Below are 18,255 nucleotides of genomic sequence, written 5' to 3' on the forward strand. Positions count from 1 at the left end.
CACAGACAGGGGAAGGCAGAGACGCGCTATGCGCTCCTCTCCTCCCCTTTCAAATCATCTGTTGCTGGTGTGGCCGCGGCGTACGTACGCCGGGGAGAGGCGGAGGAAGGGGGGGGCAGCGGCGTGGGGGGAGCTGCCGGGCGCCCCGGCTATCCAACAGTGTCGGAAGCCGGGGAGAGGCGGAGGAAGGTGGGGGCAGCGGCGTGGGGGGAGCTGCCGGGCGCCCCGGCTATTCAACAGAGGCGGACAAGCCGTGCTGCGCCCAGGGCGGCTGCACGGCTTGTCCGCCTCTAGAAACGGCCCTGTTTAATTTCCTGGGTGTCAGGAAGAAACCCCCTAAAATTCAGCAAAAGGAAACCCCTGCACATTCTGAGGGAGCAGTTGTGCTGATTGCAGCCAATCAGATTTTGCCTCTCATTTTCTATGATGCAATAGAGAAATGATGGACAGAAGCTGATTGGTTACTTAAGACAGCATCACCTCTTTTCATTTTTAGAAGTGTTAGGGTCCATACACACTGGGTGACTATGCCCAGCGTGTATGGACAGCGATGATAACAATCACCGCTGGGGGGGGAAGCCGCTCAGTGCATACACACTGAGCGGCTTTCCCCCTGCCCGGCGCCATCAGCGAGGGGAGGACGGCATTGCATAGCGCAGCGCTATGCAAAGCTGTCCTCAAAGCAGCTCATCTGCTGGTATTACCAGCAGATGAGCGGCTTTCCCGGCGATGTTGCGGGAGCGCGCAGCAGCGCTCACCACTCATCGCTGGGGCATACACACTGGGCGGCTTTGAGCTGAAAGTCGCTAAAACCTGCTGTTTCAGCTCAAAGTCGCCCAGTGTGTGGGGAGTACGGACATGTGATTGGGTGTGGTCACAACTCCCCTGTTCTCCAGGATAATTGAATGTTGGCCTTCCCCATGTCGACATAATGCTTGTGTCGACCTAATGACCCTGTCTACCTGGTCTAATCTGTACCCAGCTTTAGTTTCTGTAGGTTCCTTCTCTCCATTCATGATATTGCAATCCTGTCCATTACATCTTCCGCCTCCCAGCTGTCATATGCCATTATGCTTCAATACAGATCTTCTATCCATTCATGTGACAGGTCTCCGGTCTGATCGTCTGTGAGAGAGACAGAACCAAACCAGTCAGACCGCAGGAAATAAGGAAATATAGTGGCAACAATTGCACAGGAGTGTTATGCAGCTGTGTCTCCTTAAGGACCTGCTCCAGTTTGTAGAATGCGCCATTACACTGGGGAACACAGTACTTGCAGGATAGTGGAGCGCTGAGTAAGGGAAAATGAATAGCTGTAAAGCAGTGGTGTCGAGGGGAAATAGCCCATGTACAGTAAGTCAGGATTCCGACTGTCCGTGAGTCATCCGGCACCCCATTAATCAGTGGATACTTAGGTCACATCTACATTTAGGAGATATAGTTCTCCTGCTGTTTAGAAGGGTAGGCAGTAAAGTATCACCAAGAGGACATCATATAGGGTAGGTAAGTGTCCTACAACTTAGGGGAGATAAAGGGACTGATTCAGATGTGTTTGGAGTAGCGTCTTATGCACAAGTACGGGTCTGCAATGTCGGTCACACAACCGCATTAGACTGTCAGTGATTAACATTTTGATGCCGTTTGGGGGAGGGAGAAGTGACTGTCTCCATATCTCCAAACACAGGCATGTGAATAGGAAAGCAGGGGTGGCCATCAGTGGAGCATACTTGCCTACTTTGATTTTCCCCTCTCCTGGAGAAGCCCGGAGAGGCAACACGTCAGGGGGGGTGAGGGCAAGGCTGACATCACTTGGCCCTGCCCCCTTGCCATAAAACTCCGTGATTCGCGGGCTGTGGATAGGGAGCGGTACTTAAATGATGCAAAATGCCGCTATTGCATCATTTTAGCCCCGTCCCCTCTCCGCAGACCCGCGATTTGCGGTAATTGAACCAGCGGGGAAAGGGGATGCGCAAAAGTATTCAACATCAGCCATAAACCATCAATGATTTCAAATCGTCGATTGCCATCGCTAAGCAACACTGCCAACTCTTGAATAACACATTAGCCATCACTTTGCATTTTGCAGGCATGGGCTTCCATTAGAGACCCCGTTCCCGCATATTATTCTTAATGCTGCATAAGTGGCAATGAGTAATTATTATAAATGTTAACTGTAAAACCTGCTAATTCATAATTATGCCCATTATTCAGCAATGTATGCGTTAGAGTGAGATGTCATGCTTGGCACCAGCTGGTGTAATGAAAGGTTAATATATCATTATACTATACTATATTTGTTGTTATTGGGTTCCTATTAAAATGCAAATAAATGGCCTTCAATGCATACTGCTGAAGATCATATCATATTACAGTATATCTACTGTTGTTCAGTCTCTATTAAAATGCAAAATACTTTTTTCAATATATAAATATTAAAAGGGAGCAGAATGAGAACACTATGGTAATTGTAAGGTGAAATAGATATATAAGCAGAGCATGGTATTAGACTGTTCATAAACTACAAATAACTAAAGCGCATATAGAGGAATAAACGGAAGCTGTCGTTTCGCAATTTGAATTGGGCCCGTATTACGTATGCCCGGAATCTCTCTTCTGGGTCTTTATTTTGTAGCAGGTAAACAGCATACCAGGTTTACAGCTCAGCAAACAAGGTTACAGCGTTGCAGGGTTTTCCACAGATTTTTCAGTCAGGGTACACTCCAAAGCACCCAACATAATATTACATTACCGGCGTATCACCCAGCTGCTTATCAGCATTGAGATCAATGACCTCCTGCCCTGGACACACATATAACAGGAAGCCACAGGTGTTTCTTTTCAGCCACACCTTGATCACATCAGTTTAGGAACTATACACTGGATCTAATTTTCCTGCTGCTCTAAAACCTAAAAGACGATGCCTCACTTCAAACTTAAATAGCTGTAAGGCTAAAAACGGGTCACATAAGCATTCACCTCTTTGTTCGTGTGCATCCATTGCCAGGGCCGCCACCGGGGGGGGGGGGGGTACTACGGGGACAAGTGTCCCGAGCTCAGAGGGGAGGGGGCCCAGGCTACTCTACACTAAACTGCCTGCTGCTGACTCTCCGTCTATCCATGACAATTTGTGATGGCGGGGCCCATCAGCGCATCTCACAGCACACCGCAAGACATGAGTCCCGCCGGACAGAGCCTCTGCCCCCCCCCCCAGCCCAAGAAACAGTGGTCACAGCCTTGAGGGGGGGGAGATATTCCACAAATACTGAATAATAAATAGGCCCCATACTCATTATATCCTCAGCAGTGCGTTGATAAAGAGAACTTGTCTTGTAAATAAAAGCAGAAGGGTAGAAAGACTCCTCAGGATGGGATGCAATTACAATCCCGGCGGTTGGGATCCCGGCGTTCAGAATCCCGACGCCGGAATCCCGACCGCCGAAATGCCGACACATTCTCCCTCCGTGGGTGTCCACAACACCCCTGGAGGGAAAATAAATTAGTGTGCCGAGCGTAGCGAGGCACCGGGCCCGCTGCGTGGCGAGCGCAGCGAGCCCGCAAGGGGGGGCGATCCACGTCCCCCCCTTGTCGGCATTTCGGCTGTCGGGATTCCGGCATCGGGATTCTGAACGCCAGGATCCCGACCGCCGGGATTCAATACTGAATCCCTCGGGATGGGTCATTCATAAACATGATGCCAGCTGGCTGCCACACTGAAGAAGCCGTATTGCAGCGAGGGGAAGCCTGAATTAATGTTACATATCGAAAGATTCCTCTATTATTTTCCATTATATAACTGTATATTAATATGTATATATTAATATGTAACTGTGTGGCATCCAGTAATGTAGGAGTCATTTGGAGGATAGATAATAAATTACATTATGGGCTTGAGTGTAGTCATCAGCATCCATTGGTGATCACCCATCTGTAACTTGCGATAAATAAATACCACAACAAATGCTTTCCCTGGGGTACTTCCAGTGTGCCAGGTCACCCACATTTAGCATCCTTGTATGCTGTAATACGATTGGTGAATCCTTAGAGATGCAACAATAGGTTGCACCATAGAGACTGGCACCAGACCTATGGCAGGTGCTTGCATTCTCTGTGACCACACCAGTGGAGTCACTACCATAGGTGTGAGCAGTCAATTTTCTATGGGGTTGCACCATTGGAGGGGCATGTCCATCACCACCTACTGGGCGTGTCCATCACCACCTACTGGGCGTGTCCATTACCGCCTACTGGGCGTGTCCATCACCGCCTATTGGGCATCAATGCAAACTAAATAGATTGTGACTTATTTATGTATCTGGGTTTCAGAATGAATCCTTCCCCCCAACACACACTAGAAACAGGAACATTGCACACCGAAGGCGCGCTAAAAAAATGTACACTGTAATGCTCATTGCACATAATGCCACACACCATAATGCCCATCACACATAATACCACAAACAGTAATGCCCATTCCACATAATGGCACACACCATTATGCCTATTACACATTATGCCAGGGCTTGACAAATCTTTGTAAAATAGAGACAACAGGGACGGTGCACGCCGAAGGTGTGCTTCAAACATTTACACTGTAATTCTTATTACACGTCACACACCCATTACATATTATAGCACATGCCCATTACATTTTATGCCAGGGCTCGACAACATTTTAAAAATAGGGACAGTGCACACCAAAGGCACTAATAATGCCAGACACTATCTCCACTGAAGCTGGAGCGCTGGAGACCGCCGGAGGAGAAGGCTGGATACACAGGAACAAGCGTAGCTCCCTGCCTTCGCAGCCTGGCTGTACAAGCACACCACCGCCGCTATTTGTCAGCTGGAAGCTACTTTGTGTGACATCACGCACCCACCCTAAACATGGTATAGACACCATGTCGCCTACCCTGCAGCCCATCAACTGCGATCACATCGTTAGCGGATGCGATCGCACTTAGGGCGATGCTGTCGCACATGTACTAACATATGCGGCTAGCATCGGGTTGCGGTGACGGAGACCCCCGTGATACCTGTAATGTGGTGTGCGGGGGTCTCCGTCACATCCCGGCGGCTGCCAGTGTCCCCCTGCGTCTCCTCCTCCCCCCTGCAGCCGGATGTCCTCCCGGCTGTGACACCTGCTGGGGGAGGAGGAGGTCAGGAGGACGGGAGGGGGGGACAAGCGGACGGCGGGCGGCGATAGAAGCCCATAGGCTTCTATAGGGTATCGCCACCCTCTGGGTGGCGATACCCTGCCAAGCGAAAACGGGACGGACGGGTAATGGTAAATAGGAAATTTTCCCCTTTAGTACATCCCGCCCTTAGAGTTTCTTGCGCATGTGCAGAAGTGAGAAAAATGACTGATAGTGTTATTTGCACTTCTGTGCCTAATCCTGAATCAGACGCATTGTTCCTCGCATCAGGTAAAAAAAAAATTAAACAGGTCTTTCTGTAAATAAAAAACTCCACATTGGCCCCACAAAACACACACACAAATCGGCCCTCCACAGGGTCAAAAAAACTTCAGAAGATGTAGTTTCTTGCAGAAATAAAATAAAACACATTGTCCCCCACACACACAAAAAATAAAACAAAACACATTATTTCCCACTGGAAATAAATAAATAAAAACCACAGCCCCGCACAAAATGCTTACCTGAGTTTCTATTCTCTCAGCTGCAACTCTGTGGGGTGACACCCTCATTCTGTGGCTCTGTTGGAATCTCCCTGCCTGCCCTGGAGCTAGTCCACAGATTTATATTGCCCCTCCAGGTATACGTGGACCCAGTGCATGGTGGGAAAATTACCAAAACTGCATGTGAACTAGACACTACCGCAGAGGGCAGGCTCTGACAATTTGTCACAGGTAGGAAGGGGTCAGAGGGCTTGCTGTGCTAGGTAGGGAGGGGCCAGAGTGCAGGCTGCGATAGGTGGGTGGGTTCAGAGGGCAGGCTGTGACAGGTAGGGAGGGGTCAGAAAACAGGCTGTGACAGGTAGGGAGGGGTCAGAGGGCAGACTGTGATAGGTAACAAGAGTCAGAAGGCAGGCTGTGATAGGTAATAAGGGTCAGAGGGCAGGCTGTGACCAGAGCCGGCCTTAGGCATAGGCAAACTAGGCAATTGCCTAGGGCATTTGGAATGCCTAGGGGCACCAGCAGCTTCTGCTGATTAAAATGATATGCAGCATGCCTATATTCTGTGTATGAGTGAGGCTGTATCTACATATGAAATAGTGTTTTCATGGAAATCATTGTAACATAGCATTCCGTATTCAGGTACAGCCACAGTCACACACAGAATATATTCATGCCACACGTCATTTTAATCATCGGAAGCTCCTTGTGTGTCCTGGTCATAACAATGCAAATAAGATGAATTTTCAGCGAAAAAAGCATGCAACGTTAGCAGAACTGGCCAGGAGCTGAATGGCCTAATGAGGCAAGATGTATGAGGAAACATCGGTACTTGTGTAGTTTCATGGCACCAGTATGGCGCCGTGCGTCTGAGTCCCCTTGCGGGGCTCGCTTCGCTCGCCCACGCTGCGGGCTCGGTGCCTCGCTGCGCTCGCCACGCTGTTTAAAATCAACTCCATGCCAACATGGATAGTGGGGGTATGAACTATCCATGTTGGCATGGAGTTAAGTTACTTTTTTAAAAATAGTTTGTGGCGAGCGTAGAACCCGGAAGTAGCACGGCGCCATGCTGGCGCCGTGAAACTACACAAGTACCGAAACATCTTTATCCAAGCAGAGGCAGAGGTCATAGTGCTAGCGGCTGTACGATTGCTGTCTGCGGGTGGGTTGGTTGTGCAATAGTGTTCGGCATATGTGTAAGGGGCATTGGGGGTTATTCTGTTTGGTACAGTGGGACCGTATACGGGCGGATCGTTTTTTTTTTTTCATCTGCTCATGCGTATCTTTCGCAATGCGCATGTGCGGCGACCTCACACCGCTCACAGACGGGGCTCTCTGTGCGAAAAAAACTGTCCGCAAGAACACGGTCATTGTGGGCGGCATGTGGGCGTTTTTATGGGAGTGGCCGGAATAATGAGGAAAACTGGGCGTAAACATGGGCATACATGGGGGTGTGCACACAAAATGCACGGTGCCACAAACGCCTCGATCGGCGAACGCACGGTGCATTTTGGCCCAAAACAGGTGGACGCCAAAGATAGCTCCAGACCACCCCTAGAGATACCATGGGGGGAGATTCTCTAAGAATCTCCGCCCATTGCATATTTAATTATCGCATATGTTCTAACATATGCGATAATTATAGCAAAGGACATCTCTTGCGTTAAGAGCTGTCCTTTGCGGTGAGAGTCGCCGGGTCCCAGCAGGTCCCGGCGGCTCCCCCCTCCCTCACACACCCGGCGCTGCTGCTGCTGCGCCGGGCTCTCCTCCTCCCTCCACCCGGAAGAGGATCAGTGCAGGGAGGAGGTCACAGGTCCGGGCAGCACAGCGCTGTGCTGCCCGGACACAGGTGAGGGGGCGATGCGGGGCGGCGGGGGGTCGGCGCGGGGCGGCGGAGGGTTGCGGTAGAAGCCCATTGGCTTCTATGGGGCATCGCCAGATTTTTCTGGCGATGCCCCCTGCCGGGGTAACCCGGCGGGGGATGCTTACAGCATCCCAAAATGCGGTAAAAACTGCGATAACGGGGTTTTTACCGCATTTTTCGATTAGAGAATCTCCCCCCATATGAGAGCGGATGCCTGGGTCTGCTAATTAACGCTGATTACTAGTCAAACACATACACCTGAATGTAATAAGCAATGCTGCAGGCTATTAAGTGAAAATCATTATTTCACTACCTGCAAGCCACACACAGCCCACAAACACATTGGAAGCTTATCTTTGTACACTTCTCAACATGTAAAGGTTGGTTTAATTTTAGGTAAGATTCATTCTATGACCTGGTTATATATGTCAAGGTAGTTATTTTATAACCATCTACACCCATTCAGAAAGTGTTTTTTTCTACTTTAAAAAGCAGGACACTCAATTCACAGGAGTCGACATGTGTCAAATTTTTCACTGTAACACAAACATACCAGTTTTTTATTATGAAAAAGACACATAAATCACGTCTAAGAGCAACAAGGATGTTTTTGGACTCAATTTCTACTTGCAATGGTGGAGCAATGTCCTAAGGCCATGGCCACTATTTTTCACACAATCTGTATATTTTTGCCCAACAACATGCATTATGCACTTTCATATCTGCTATGAATTTTATGTAGCACACTCTGTATGTAAGATGCCACCAAGCACATTATTGCAATCACATATCTCTAACAAAGGATCCCAACATCTGCCTATCACACTCTAAAGTCTTATTTTGAACAATATTAGAGCATGTTTGCATGTGGCGTACACTCAGATATACAGAAGGTGTCGGTGGGAAAACGGACGAGATCTGTCCGTGCTCTGTGGCGTATGCTCTGATGTATGCCAGGTATCGGTGGCTAAGAGGGAGATCCGTCCGTACACTGTGGCGTATGCTCAAGTGTACGCCAATCCCCATTTTTGGTGTCTGTGACAGTCCTTGTGCGGCTGTTCTGTGGGCGGACTTACGCTCACCGTGAGCGTACGGGAAACGTACAGTGTGACGGACCGTACGTACGTTTCACCATACCAAACAGAATAACCCCCATTATGTGTGTCATGTGTTTAAGGGCATTAATAATGTGCAACATATGTGTAATGGGCATTAGGTGTGTCATGTGTATAAGGGCATTAATAATGTGCAACATATGTGTAAGGGGCATTATGGGTGTCATTATGTGTAGGAAGGGCATTAATAAAGGTTGGCATAATGTGTAAGGGGCATTATGGTTATAAGGACATTAATAATGTGTGTCATGTGTAAGGGGCATTACTGTGTGGTACTATCAGGGGTGACGAGAGAAAGGGGTAGGGGGTACAAATTACCCAGGCCAAAGTCTGATGGAAGGGCCCAGTGGAAGCCCCGGGCCCCCTCCCCTTAAGTGACAGCTGCAGCTGCAGCTCTCTCCTCTGCCCAGCACACACTGCTTTGTGCTGGGTTGCAGTGTGGCCATGGAGGGTGCTTAAAATACAATCATTTCTCAGGATTTTTTTCTAAGGGTATAATGTGAATAATGTGAGGAGAAAGTGTGATGTAACGTGAATAAGGGACACCATCGCATGATATAATGTGAATAAAGTTGCACTACTGTGTGGCATAATTTGAATTGGGGGTACTATTGTGTGGCCATGCCCCTTCCCAGCAAGAACACACCCCTGTTTGGGCTGTACACCAAATGTGTGCACTGTTTCTATTTAAAATATTACGTGTATGAGCACCAAAATGATGACTGCTATGATGAGGGTTGATGGTGCTGGGAAAGGGGAGCAGGGTCAGAGGCGGAACTAGTGGCGGTGCTAGGGGGCACCAGCCAAAATTTTGCTCAGGGCATCATTTAGGCTAGGGCCGGCTCTGGCTGTGACAGTGTCAGCGCAGGCGGGTTCTGTGTTCCCGGCTGTGACCGTGGTGGACCAGTGGAGGGCGCTGGAGAGCCAAAGGCAGAAGGTTTGATGTAGGACATACACGGGGAGATCAGGGCACAGCGAACCAGAGAGTTGACGGAGACCAGGAACAGGGGCGCGGAGTCTAACCTGCCAGCGGTATTCACCAGGGAGCCCCGCAAGGAACTTTGGACTTAGCTGCGTCTGACAGGCAGGTCGCGGCCCCCTGCCCTGGTCCTCTGGACGCAGGCAAGGGAGATGATACTGGAGGTAATAATGAAGAAGAAAAGGCAATCTGGAAACTGCGGAGGATTGCACAGGATGTCGACAACTGAGGTAGACTGTGGTGCCGACAATGGTGCCGACGGCTGGTGGGTGGCTCAGGTATATGCTGGAGCAATAGGACGTAGTTGGTAAAGTCTCTATAGAGCACAGCAGCTGAATGTCGACGCTGGTGTCGACGGAGCCAGTCGCTAGTTCAGGACAAGATGGAGAATGTCGCTGAAAGGCTTGGAAGCCAATGGTGGTAATGGCGAGGCACCTGTGCTCGACTGCAGAGGTGGAAAGGCAGGAGTCTTCTGGAGATGGATAACCCAGGTAGGTATAGCGGGTGCAGATAACGCTGGAGAGAAACACAGGGGAGCCTGGAGATCTCGGAGTCTTGGGAACTTCTCTGTCACAGGAGAATACTGAGAGCAGGTAAGCAATTGTTCAAGACAAGGAAGGAAGGCCGCAGACCGGCTTTATCCCCCTTGCTTGTCTGTGATTGGCTGCCGGCTGCAGCACCAATCAATGCTGGAGAAAGGAGCACACACCTTGATCCAGGTACAGGTGTGTGGGTCAGAGGTGACGTGGATGGGCAGCGGGGATTGGTCTGGGGAATCAGCTGACCTGAGAGTGTCATGGCGGCACCCATGCTGCCCGGGAACGGCGTGCGCTTGGCAGGGAACCATGGCAACGGGCCGCGGGGACACAGGGGACATCGCGCCACACATCAGAAGCCATGCGGATGACAGGCCTCTCACGCAGCACAGACCATCGAGATGGTAATGAGCGATGTTTCCGATGGTGGGATCTGCGGTTTGTGACAGTACCCCCTCCTTTTAGGGTGGGCACCGAACACCCTTTGGGCTTGGAAGGATGTTCCTGATGGAACTTTTCCCTTAGACGAGGAGCATGAACGTCTTCAGCATTAGTCCAACTTCTCTCCTCAGGACCATATCCCTTCCAGTCAATGAGATACTGAAGGCGCCCATAACGATGGCGAGAATCCACGATCTTTTTTATCTCAAATTCAACTCCTCGCTCAGTTCTGACTTGTGGTGATACCGGGGACGAGGACTGGAAGCGATTAAGAATTAGAGGTCGTAGCAAAGAGATATGAAAGGAGTTGGGAATGCGCAAAGACTTGGGTAATTTTATTTTGTATGCTACCGGGTTGATCTTCTGTTCGACAATATATGGACCTATGAATCGAGGTGCAAATTTCATCGAGGGGACCCTCAGTCGTAGGTTTCGGGTAGAAAGCCATACCTTGTCACCAGGACGGAATTCTGGTACTGCACGCCTCTTACGATCTGCAAAGAACTTGTAACGAACCGAAGCTTTTTTCAGATTGAAGTGCACTTTTTTCCAAATCTGTGAAAAGTGTCTCAGGGCTGCGGTAGCTGCTGGCACTTCGATGGTTGCTAATGCCTCGAAGGTGGGTGGCCTGGGATGTTGGCCATAAACAATGAAGAAGGGGGAGTGACCTGTGGATGAATGGTACCTGTAATTATGGGCAAACTCAGCCCAATGGAGTAGCTTGGCCCAATCATCTTGGGAAGATGAGATGTACAGCCGTAGGAATGTCTCGAGGTCCTGATTGACCCTTTCTGTCTGGCCATTGGACTGCGGATGATAAGCAGATGAAAACTTCAATTTAATTTGAAGGGCTGAAGACAGTGCTCTCCAAAAGCGTGCCACAAATTGCACTCCTCGGTCAGAGAGGATTTCTGTAGGCAGGCCATGGCTTTTGAAGATGTGCTGCACGAATAACTGCGCCAAACTAGGAGCGGAGGGTAACCCGGAGAGGAGTATGAATCGGGCCATCTTCGAAAAACGGTCAACTACCACCCAGATGGTGTTGTATTCTTGGGACTTGGGTAACTCTGTGATGAAGTCCATTGAAATGTGCGTCCATGGACGCGTTGGGATAGATAAGGGGCAAAGTTTCCCAGCAGGAATTTGACGAGGGGTTTTATGCTGGGTACAGACAGTACACGATGCCACAAAGTCTTTGACGTCTTTTCTCATCTGGGGCCACCAGTAAGAACGTTGGAGGATTTCAAAAGTGCCCTGGACGCCAGGGTGTCCGGAGAATAAGGACTTGTGAGCCCAGGACAGCAGTCTTTGGCGGAGCTCAGGGGGTACAAGAGTTTTGCCAGGAAGAGGTACCGGAGAAAGTTGCGTGGGAGCAAATGCGATGGGGTCAATGATGGGATGATTCTTGGGTACTAGAGGGTCCTCTTCCATGGAGCGAGATAAGGCATCGGCCTTTACTTTTTGAGAACCAGGACGGTACAAGATCTTGAAAGAAAATCTGGAAAAGAATAAAGACCACCGGGCCTGACGAGGATTCATACACTGAGCCGACTGCAAGTACAGGAGATTTTTATGATCAGTGTATATGATGACTGGAAACTTGGCACCTTCCAGGAGATACCTCCATTCTTCGAGTGCTAATTTAATAGCCAGTAACTCCTGGTCGCCTATGGAATAATTTCTCTCTGCTGGTAAGAATTTGCGTGAGAAAAAACCACAGGGATGCTGTTTCCCATCCTCGGATGTCTGAGACAGTACTGCACCTACCTTTATGTTAGAGGCATCGACTTCTAGGGAAAAAGGTCGTTCCATATCAGGCTGGGACAGGATGGGTGCAGAGATGAATGACTGTTTCAGCAACTGGAATGCCGACAAGGCCTCTGGGGACCAGACAGACGGGTTGCTACCCTTGCGGGTGAGAGCCGTAATAGGAGCAATCAGAGTGGAGAAACCCCGGATGAATTTTCGGTAATAGTTGGCGAAGCCAATAAAGCGTTGTACGGCTTTCAATGTAGTGGGTTGAGACCAACCAGTGATGGCTTCCAATTTCTCGGGGTCCATGCTCAATTGTGACCCGGAAATAAGGTATCCTAGAAATGGGACAGAGGGTACCTCAAATGTGCATTTGGAAATCTTGCCGTAGAGTCGATTTTTTCTGAGACGGAGGAGGACCTCTTTGACTTGGGAACGGTGTGAATGTAAATCTCTGGAGAATATTAGAATGTCGTCCAAATAGACCACAAGACAGACGTACAGCATGTCCCGGAAGACCTCATTAACGAATTGTTGAAAGACAGCTGGGGCATTGCAGAGGCCGAAGGGCATCACTAAATACTCGTAGTGACCATCCCTCGTATTGAATGCAGTCTTCCACTCATCACCCTTGCGGATACGTATCAAGTTGTATGCCCCACGGAGGTCCAGCTTGGTGAAGACGGTGGCACCTTTCACTCGATCGAATAATTCTGTAATCAAGGGGAGCGGATAGCTGTTTTTGACTGTGATGTTATTTAACCCTCTGTAATCAATACAAGGTCGCAGACCACCATCTTTTTTTTTTTACAAAAAAGAATCCTGCGCCCGCTGGGGACTTTGAGGGCCTGATGAAGCCTTTCTGTAAGTTCTCACGAATATATGTAGACATGGCTTGAGTCTCAGGGACCGATAGGGGGTATGTACGTCCCTTGGGAGGAGTCTTTCCAGGGAGGAGGTCAATTGGACAATCCCACTGACGGTGGGGCGGCAGTGTGTCGGCTGATTGTTCACAGAACACATCAGCAAAGTCTCTGTAAACTTCGGGGAGACCAGGCACAGAGGTGGCCACGGCAGAGCGCACAGGTATCACAGGGTTAATGCAATGCTGATGACAAAGATGACTCCATTGCTCTTATTGTAAAAGCGACCAGTTGATGGTGGGGTTGTGGAGCCTGAGCCAGGGAAGACCCAATACAATATCATAAGACGCTTTAGGAATGACAAAAAATTTAATGTGCTCTTGATGTAATGTGCCCACTTTCAGCAGAACCGGTTCGGTACAGGCACGTACCTCACTGCCCGGAATTTTACTGCCATCCACTGCTGTGACAATGAGATGAGGATGTAGAGGCATCACGGGAATTTGTAACTTGATAACAAGATGTTGAGAAATGAAATTTCCTGCCGACCCGGAGTCGACCAAAGCGGAGCTTGATCTGAGTCCAGCAGGGGTCTCTAAGGACACTGGAAGGGTAAAGTCAGTACAGGGAGGAGACTTTGAGACATGACCTAACCTAACTCCTCCGTTACAGGTTAGGCCCTGGAGTTTCCCGACCGCTCGGGACAATCATTGATGAAGTGACTGGGAGCAGCACAGTAAATGCAGAGTTTGTTGCGCTGTCGACGGGAACGCTCCACAGGAGTCAGGCGTGATCTACCTATTTGCATTGGTTCTTCACTCGCAGGGGACTCTGAGCGTACTCGAGGAGTAAACTTGGGAATTAACTTCTTTTGTTTCTCTAGACCTCTTTCTCTGAGGCGGAGATCAATCTTTACACACAAGGAGATTAAGTCTTCCAAGGAATCAGGAAGATCGCGGGTGGCCAGTTCGTCTTTAATGCGGTCTGATACCCCTAGCCAGAACGCGGCTGTCAGGGCTTCGTTATTCCATTGTAACTCAGAGGCCAAAGTCTGGAACTGGATCACATATTGTCCCATGGATCGGGACCCTTGTTTGACCCATAGTAAATCTGTGGATGCTGAAGTAGAGCGTCCAGGTACATCAAATATACGGCGGAAAGTCTGTAAGAATTTGCCATAGTCTGACAACAGGGGATCAGATCTCTCCCATAACGGTGATACCCAATTGAGGGCGGAGCCAGTTAGCAAAGAAACCATGTAGGCTATCTTAATTCTGGCGGTAGGGAAATTGTGTGGAAGAAGTTCAAACTGGATCTGACACTGGTTGATAAACCCCCGGCAGAGTTTTGGATCGCCGTCATATTTGCTGGGAACTGGTAGCAGGAGACGAGAAGGTAAAGCAGCGGGTGGAGATAGATTCCCCTGGGCAGTTGACACAGGAGTCGGCAATGACTGCTGCAATGTGTCCAAGCGATTGGATACTTCTTGAAGGAATTTTATCACTCGCTGCTGCGTGGCTTCTTGAGTCTCTATTCGGGCGGTAACATTTTGAATGACCGCTGGTCCCACACTGGGGTCTTGAGCCGAGTCCATCGGTCTTGAACAAACTGTCAGCGCAGGCGGGTTCTGTGTTCCCGGCTGTGACCGTGGTGGACCAGTGGAGGGCGCTGGAGAGCCAAAGGCAGAAGGTTTGATGTAGGACATACACGGGGAGATCAGGGCACAGCGAACCAGAGAGTTGACGGAGACCAGGAACAGGGGCGCGGAGTCTAACCTGCCAGCGGTATTCACCAGGGAGCCCCGCAAGGAACTTTGGACTTAGCTGCGTCTGACAGGCAGGTCGCGGCCCCCTGCCCTGGTCCTCTGGACGCAGGCAAGGGAGATGATACTGGAGGTAATAATGAAGAAGAAAAGGCAATCTGGAAACTGCGGAGGATTGCACAGGATGTCGACAACTGAGGTAGACTGTGGTGCCGACAATGGTGCCGACGGCTGGTGGGTGGCTCAGGTATATGCTGGAGCAATAGGACGTAGTTGGTAAAGTCTCTATAGAGCACAGCAGCTGAATGTCGACGCTGGTGTCGACGGAGCCAGTCGCTAGTTCAGGACAAGATGGAGAATGTCGCTGAAAGGCTTGGAAGCCAATGGTGGTAATGGCGAGGCACCTGTACTCGACTGCAGAGGTGGAAAGGCAGGAGTCTTCTGGAGATGGATAACCCAGGTAGGTATAGCGGGTGCAGATAACGCTGGAGAGAAACACAGGAGAGCCTGGAGATCTCGGAGTCTTGGGAACTTCTCTGTCACAGGAGAATACTGAGAGCAGGTAAGCAATTGTTCAAGACAAGGAAGGAAGGCCGCAGACCGGCTTTATCCCCCTTGCTTGTCTGTGATTGGCTGCCGGCTGCAGCACCAATCAATGCTGGAGAAAGGAGCACACACCTTAAACCAGGTACAGGTGTGTGGGTCAGAGGTGACGTGGATGGGCAGCGGGGATTGGTCTGGGGAATCAGCTGACCTGAGAGTGTCATGGCGGCACCCATGCTGCCCGGGAACGGCGTGCGCTTGGCAGGGAACCATGGCAACGGGCCGCGGGGACACAGGGGACATCGCGCCACACATCAGAAGCCATGCGGATGACAGGCCTCTCACGCAGCACAGACCATCGAGATGGTAATGAGCGATGTTTCCGATGGTGGGATCTGCGGTTTGTGACAGACAGGTAGTGAGGGGTCAGAGAGCAGGCTGTGACAGGTAGGGAGGGGTTAGAGGGCAGACTGTGATAGGTAACAAGAGTCAGAAGGCAGGCTGTGATAGGTAATAAGGGTCAGAGGGCAGGCTGTGACAGGTTGGGAGTGGTCAGAGGGCAGACTGCGATAAAGTAGGGAGAGGTCAGGCTGTAATATAAAGTCCACATTTACTAATGCCCAGGTGACAGCACAGCAGGCTCCAGAGGCAGAACTCTGGGAGGCAATGGAGTCATCTGCCGCCGGGCTCCTGCTCCCAAGGGGGCACCTCTCCTCCCCTGCAAGTTTAAATCAGTTAATTGAAAACCGTCAATATCTCTAAGGTTGTGTGTGTGTGAGGGGGGCACCAATATTAATCTTGCCTCCGGGCAACTGGGACGAACTTACGCCACTGGCAGGCTCTATGCCAGAGGGTGGGGGGCGATGGGGTTTTTTGCGCAGGGACAGACAAACAAAGGGGTCTGCAGTGGAGGAAAGCATTTTGGTTCTAAGGCCAGGGTGGGAGAAACAAGGCATGGGTGAAAGAGCTGAGGGGCAAGAAGAGGGGAGGGATGGGGGAGGAAAGAATAGGGCAGGCTAGTGTTAGGAGACGCCAGCCCACACCTGATTCCTGCAGTGCAGTCAGTGTACTGGCAGCCTAGTGCTGTCAGACAGAGCAGCGTGCATGTACTCGGGGGAGGAAGGAGGACCAGCTGGCAGGCAGAGAAGGGCTGTTGGTGTTGGGATCAACTGTGTGGACACATCCTGGCGGCCGGTACTTACAGGCGCATCTCACAAATGTCAGGTCTGCCCCGCCCCCTGGCTCTGGTTCTCACTAACTCCCCATGCCGCCCCCGCCGCTGCCTGCTGAGGAGTTTAGTCCTCTCACCATCCGCCCCGCAGGCTGCAGCTCACAACCCGCTGGCGCTGCCCTGAACTGCTCTGACAGATAAAAAAAAAAAGTCAGCGGCGCAGCGCGTTGCCTGCCGCTCCTCTACTCCACTGTATCAGCGCTTTTCTCCTATTTGGGGCTGTCAAGCTGCCCCCTTGCTTCCCAAATTCCGACACTCCTGATTGGAGGTGCGACCCCCCCCCCTCCCCCTTGTGCGCACACATAAAAGTACCCGAGTGTTGCCATGTATATATACATACAACTGTTACAATTGTTACAACAGGGCAGTGGACTAAAGAGTGAATGACGTCACTGCATTGGAGCTACGAATTACACGGAGAGTCTCTCTTAGATTGGCTGACACAGTGGCGTGTGTCGTTAGTCTAGCGACTGGGACAGCCGCTCAGGCTGAGCCGCCACGGGTTCGAGTCCTCCTCCTGTGACCCTACAGATTAAAGTTAGGGAAGCGCAAGCAGTATATAGTTAGGGACGCTGTCGCAAGGGCGTGGGGTGTAGCGCCTTCGGATCCGGGAGCAGCCTGAGTTTTTGGTTTTTAAAAATAAAAATTACTTGTTACTTGACATTAGTCAAGTTGGTTGTATTAGTCAAGTAACAAGTAATTTTCTGACAATTAATAAAATGTATATTTAGAACAATACATGTATATTTAAAACAATTGGGAGGGTGACACCAATTGTTATAAATATACATTGTATTCATGGTCAGAAAATTACTTGTTACTGACTAATATACAACAGCAAAATACGTTAAAAATAAAAAAGTGAATAAAGAGAAAGTGAATATAAATTTGAGCTGTGTGTCCGTGTCGCGGTACACCTATACGGTGCTCGTGTCAACAGAAATAGAATCAAAAGCTTACCTAAGCTTGAGATGAAATAAGCACCCTGTTTTTGTAGTAAGAATTAGTAGAGCAGTTGTCATTGGTGGTTTAGTGCTAGGTGCTGGTTGGTTGCAGGTCAGGTGGGTTTAGCCAGTAGTGACAGAGTAGGGGGAGGAGTTTGAAAGGTTATATAAGTGTTGGCTGAGGTAAATTATCCCTCTTGCCATTTTTGGATTCCCTGGAGATTGCGGTCCCTCTGGAGTCTGGATAGGCTAAGTATCGCTTTAATTACTATTTTTCTATATTCTATTCGCTCTAAGCTTTCTATTTCTTATTCTGTCTATCTCCGTGTATAAATTCTTCTTTTAGTTTTTGAGTGTTTTATTTTTCTGTCATTCTCCCCTTTTTCAGTGTCTGGCTGCTGGCTGCAGTCATTTGCTGCACCTGCTGGCTTTCAGCGCATAGTGTGGTAAAAGTTTTTCTGTAGGTAGTGGGATGTCTCGCCCTTGCCGCAATGCGCCCCCTCCCCGGCGGCTGGTGGAAGCGGCCAGGCCGTTACAGGCCGCCGCGTCCTCCCAGGTCTCCAGGGGAGCACGCTTGTCAGCGGCGGCGGCGG

General features: G+C 50.0%; 1 protein-coding gene across 2 annotated transcripts in view; it reads right to left on the reverse strand.

Annotated features, from left to right (window-relative positions):
* LOC146020119 (glucagon receptor-like) overlaps positions 1-18,255 on the reverse strand; it is a 96,299-nt gene that overhangs the window by 56,493 nt on the left and 21,551 nt on the right. Inside the window, exon 2 of one of the 2 annotated variants that reach the window (XM_083152967.1) lies at positions 963-1,125. The exons of the other annotated variant lie outside the window; for it this stretch is intronic. The gene's annotated coding sequence lies outside the window, so the exon portion shown is untranslated. The remainder of the gene's footprint in view (positions 1-962; positions 1,126-18,255) is intronic. 2 annotated transcript variants of the gene reach the window in all.

Source organism: Crinia signifera, chromosome 7 (genome assembly GCF_055691185.1).
Source record: "Crinia signifera chromosome 7, ASM5569118v1, whole genome shotgun sequence".
NCBI classification, from domain to species: domain Eukaryota; kingdom Metazoa; phylum Chordata; class Amphibia; order Anura; family Myobatrachidae; genus Crinia; species Crinia signifera.